At 40.1% G+C, this 5,677-nt stretch overlaps 1 pseudogene; it reads left to right on the top strand.

Annotated features, from left to right (window-relative positions):
* On the top strand, window positions 1-142 carry LOC120781901 (annotated as a pseudogene).
* The last annotated feature ends 5,535 nt before the right edge of the window (window positions 143-5,677 follow it).

Below are 5,677 nucleotides of genomic sequence, written 5' to 3'. Positions count from 1 at the left end.
ACCCGCGATGACGAGATATATCGTTTTATCTGACAGCGTGAGGTTTAAGAAGTTCATTTCTAATTTTTTCTTGTGGCATATTAGAAATAATGTTTCTTCGAAAATCGTTCGCTTACAACGGATAAAACGACTTCTGAGTGGTGAATTTTATGAATAAATTCCTTTTGGTTGAAATGCACTTCGTTGGCCGTTGAAAAGTTAAGACTATACTTCTCAGGATCATTCATTCCTTTCACTTCTTCAAAGTATATATATTTGCATTATTTCGTTGTCATTTCCATATTCGTAGCAATAGAATTTCTATCGCATAAGTAAAGTAATGGCCGCCGATTGTCACCCCTTGCCGCTGTAGCAGCTTCGCCTACAAACGTGCGTAAATATGTGTGTATGTATACGTAGGATCGTGAATACATATTGACGCAGATTTTGCGAGAAGCACCAGAAAGTTGTGCAAATTATGATTATTAGCTTTTGCCATCGTCGCAAAAAGAAGACTTGTTGGAAAAGGCGTGCTCGGGGAGATAATAAATTATAATAAATTTATAAAATGTGAATTTAAGTTTTCTAGTTTTCTTTCATACAAAATGATATGCATTTCTTGGAATATCACTAAGAAGTATAACTTCATCCGCGCGTAGGGACTCCACGCACCTTTTTTTTACATTTATCTGAATTTACACTGAAAAATATATTTTTCTATTATTAATCGTTATTATATCGTTATATCGTTATTATCAAGATAACTCTGAATCGGTGCTGGAAATCAAAAATCAAAATATTGACAATTTCTGGACATGTCTCCAATCTACATACTATGACGGAATAGTAGAAACTGATGACTCAGATCTACCAGAAAATTTAAAATCCTCGGCTTACGCCAAATATGAAAATTGCCTTGACCAATATGAAGAGACAAAACCTCCTTGATCCCTGATCAATTAAAATTAACAAAGTCAAATGTACCTACTCCACAACACAGAGTAGAGCTGCCACAAACACAAGCCCAAGAGGCAAGTTCAGGCATTCAACTCAAAGTGCCAGCATGCAATACAGAAATATTTCATGGAGGTTATGAACAATGGCCGTCCTTCCGGGACATGTTTACGGCCTTGTACATAAACCATCCTAAATTATCACTAGCTCAAAAATTGTAGCACCTCCGATACACAACAAAAGGTCAAGTAGGCATCATAGTAAAACAGTTCGCTCTTAATGACAATAATTTCAATTTGGATTGGGAAGCTCTAAAAGAACGATACGAGAATGAAAGAATATTGGTCGACAATCAAGTGACCGTATTAATGAATTTATCAAAAAATCCAGAAAGAAACAAGTGAAGAATTCATAAAACTTCAATCCCCTGTTTCAAGTTATTTGTCGGTTCTATCGACACAGAATATTCCCACAGACAATTGGGACCCTATACTGGTAAACATATGCTCCGCGACATTACTAGAAAAATCGTTGCTTTTGTGGGAGCAATCGCTCTCATCACGAAGAAAATGCCCAACAAGGCAACAAATGAAAGATTTCTTAACTACGCAATATGAAATTGCGGAATAGGGTATATAAAAAAAATGGTCAGAACTAAAAATGTTCAACACGACCTAAATCAAAGCTTTATTAGACCCCAAGCTAATAACAACAATTTAAATCGTAGGTTTTGAATATTAATGAAAGCAGCAACTTTCAAAATTTCAAAAAAATCAAAAATTCAATTGCGTATATTGCCAAAAAAGACATCATTCAATGTTGCACATCAAAAACTTTCCCAACACACCCCAAAGTACCGATTTCTCAAAAAGAGCCACGGGTTTAGTTGCAACCGGCTAGGCTAAAACTGACAACAAAATATGCCAACTATGAAATTATGGGAATGGGCGGACGAGTAGTACAAAACTCAAATAAAATCTGCCCCATTACCCTAATTTCCCCTCAAGCGAATAAGCGCGTTCAAACAGAAGCTATAGCCTTACCGCAAGTTACCAATATGCCTCCAAGCTATCATATACATAGATAGCAAACATTGGCTAAAGGTTACACACCTAAAGTTAGCAGATCCCAACTGCAACAACCCCGCGCAAATAGACCTTCTATTAGGAAGCGATCTTATGTCACAAATTATACTAGAACGTATTGAAAAAATTTCAAAAACACTACTGGCGCAAAATACCATTTTCGGATGTGTCCTAAGTGGACCAGTTGCGGAACCAGTCACAACAATGACAACTCAAGTTGAGGAAATTTCAAACGAGTACCTCAATTCACAATTGAGAAAATTTTGGGACTTAGAAGAACTGTCCCCCCTTCTATTACAACACCAGAAGAACAATATTGTGAAGACTTTTATAAAGCCACAACTACTAGATCAGATAATGGTCGATGTCGTACGACTACCACTAAAACAACAATTTCCTGACACACTCGCCTTAGGTCACTGTCGCACCTCTGCAATACAGCAGTTTCTAAGTATGGAAAAAAACCTACTTAGAAAAGGTGAGCTCAATCAAGATTATGATGGTGTCTTAGAAGAATACTTCCATTTAGACCACATGGAGGAAGTAAGCCCATGCGAAAAAATCATAAAAGGCAAATATTACTCTTCCTAATTGCCACATCATGCAGTAGTAAATCCTGACAAAAAAAACCACAAAGGTTAGAACTGTCTTCAATGCCTCAAGAGTCACTAGCTCAGGGAATTCCCTAAATTATATTCTATTTACGCGACCCACACTCCAACCAGATTTAATGCTCCTCATATTAAATTGGCGTATATTCAAATACGTATTCAATGAGGATGTCGAAAAGATGTATCGACAAATACTCTTACATAAAGATGATCAAGATTTTCAGCGGATTATTTTCCGAAAATCTGCCAATAGTCCCCTACGCGACTTTAAAGTGGCGTAAACTGTGTCCCATATCTTGCCATTCGTACACTATACGAACCGGCAGAAGACCCAAAGTCAGAATTTCCTCTGGCAACACAAGTCTTAAAAACGCAAACATATGTGGACGATATCCTGTCTGGAAGCCACAGTCTTCCACTAGAATACGATACCTTATCATAGGTAATTAATGCCCTCAATACCGCAGGGTTTTCTTTAAAAAAGATTACAGCCAATCACCCAAATATTTTAAAAAATATTCCTAAAGACCATTTGTTGGATACTAATTTCCTTTATATTCAAGAAGGAAAGTACAACAAAAACACCAGGCATCCAATGGAATGCGATCTCTGACAAGTTTTCATATACTACAGAGTCAATATCCGCATTATCCGGCATAACAAAGAGACAAATTTTATCCTCGGTGGCAAAACTTTTCGACCCCGCAGGATGGCTTTCGCCAATTATGATACAAGCGAAAATTTTGATACAAGAATTATGGCTAGACGGAACCGACTGGGACGAACAAGTGAAACCTCTTCGCTTAGAAAAATAGTCCCAGTTTGCTAATAATTTGAACGATATCTCGCAGATACAAATTCCACGGTTGGTAAACTATTCTCCCGAATATAAAGTGGAACTACACGGCTTCTGCGACGCCTCTGAAAAGGTCTATTGTGCCACTATATATGTGCGTACAGAAAGCGATGTCGCAACTGCAAGCCATCTACTAGCGGCAAAAGCCAAAGTTGCGAATCTAGAAACGCTAAGTCTACCACGACTTGAACTCTGTGGCGCTCTGCTACTAGCAAAACTAGTTTCAATGTTGCAAACCCACTTAAACATGGCGAAATACAAATTATATTGGTCCGATTCCGAATTAGTTCTAGCCTGGTTAGAAAAACCACCACATGCGTGGAAAACGTATATTTCTAACAGAACGTCTCAAATACTTGACCTAGTAGGATCAACCACTTGGCGACACTTATCCAGTGCTGACAATCCTGCTGATCTAGGTACAAGAGGATGCAAACCTCTGCATCTCGCCTCCTCCACCCTCTGGTGGAATGGCCCCCGATAGTTAACAGCATCTCCCGATTCTTGGCCACAAACGCCCATGCGCAAAGTCGAAAAATCGACACTTATCATGCAACACTGGATGACATCGTTCCCCCGAGCCCTCCGGGTTGTTGCCTATAAGCTCAAGTTTTTAGAGCGGCTTAAACTTAAAGTTAAAGGAGCAACTTATCTCCTTTGCGATGCATTGACGCACCAAGACATACAAGAAGCAAAGGTCGCTCTTATCGCATCAACCAAACGCGCTACTTCAGCCGCGATATAGCATTACTAAGAGAATCGAAGCCTATTGATAAAAAGAGCTCACTCTTAGTTTTAAACCCATTTCTAGGCACGAAGGGTCTACTTCGTGCGAATGGTCGGCTTGCTAATTTAAGCCTAACGTATAATGAACGCCACCCTATAATCATACCAGTCCGTTTGCCACTTTATTTATTAGGTATATCCCCATACTAATGCTCCCCGCCGAGCATCGTCTCATGCAACATATGGCCCGCCTAGAGCTCTACATACCCCAACTGAAGCCCCAAATAAAGAAGTGCATTTTCATGTGTAAAATCTGCACTATGCATAAGCAGAAAATGCGTTCGCAGATTAGGCAGCACTTCCAACTGAACGCTGCAATTTTGCTCTGCCTTCACCACTACAGGTGTAGATTTTACTGGGCCTTTTATGATAAAGGCGTCCATGCTAAGATCTCCAACCCTCATGAAAGGCTATGTGGCTGTTTTTGCCTGTTTCACGACAAACACAGTACACCTTGAGCTATGTACGAATCTGACAACGGAGGCTTTTCTTGCGGCTTTTGCTCGTTTCGTCGGATGACGAGGCTTTCCATCAAAAATCATGAGCGATAATAGTAAAACTTTTATCGGAGCCCAAAGAGCTACCGAAGGACAGTTTGTGGACTTCACAAAACAAGTCTCACCTGACATTGTCCAAAAATATGCTCCTCAAGGTATCAATTGGCAGTTTAACTCCCCCAGCGCCCTCATATTGGCGGCTTATGGGATTCAGCTGTAGAAAGCTTCAAATATCATTTTAAAAAGATAGCTGGCAACCACAAATTTAATTATTAAGAATTCACGACACTCTTAACTCGAATTGAAGCCGTTCTTAATTCACGGTCTCTCGCTGCACTCTCGCTAGATCCCTCAGTCTTTACTGCCCTCACGCCAGGGCATTTTCTTAAAGGAGCGCCCATTCTGGCCACACCTGAGCCAGGCGTGGAGTCGTATTGTGGTATTCGCGTAGTCGATCTGCGTACACAAACGGGAACACTAACCAGACCGCTCGTTAAGCTAGGTGTTTTGCCAACCGCCGATAAAACCGAAAAGTAAACCGAAAATAACGTAACCGTAACTAATAAACAAAAAAGGAATATAGATAATAATAAAAGCCTCTATTAGCCATAAGTAACAACAAAAAAACAAGAAAAGGGGGTCGATCCACATGACGACTCACTCGTGCCACATTATGTGGCACCAATGCCCATATGTATATCTATGTATATGTTAATTAAAATAACGTCTTTTAACAGATAAATATGGATGCGAGATGTCAACTGCCCCTACGCCCACAGTCCGTTCGGCCGTTACTGTTCCGCGCTAGAAGGCTACACCCGTAGCAGCGCCGCGAACAACAATAACCAACGCAGCTCCCCGAGCAGTTTCACCGGCTCCGAACCACCACAACTCGAATGCGCTCTATGT

The sequence above is a fragment of the Bactrocera tryoni genome, unplaced genomic scaffold, assembly GCF_016617805.1.
Source record: "Bactrocera tryoni isolate S06 unplaced genomic scaffold, CSIRO_BtryS06_freeze2 scaffold_7, whole genome shotgun sequence".
Classification (NCBI taxonomy): domain Eukaryota; kingdom Metazoa; phylum Arthropoda; class Insecta; order Diptera; family Tephritidae; genus Bactrocera; species Bactrocera tryoni.
Note: the sequence above shows the minus strand (reverse complement) of the source record. Positions and strands in the feature narration are given on the sequence as shown.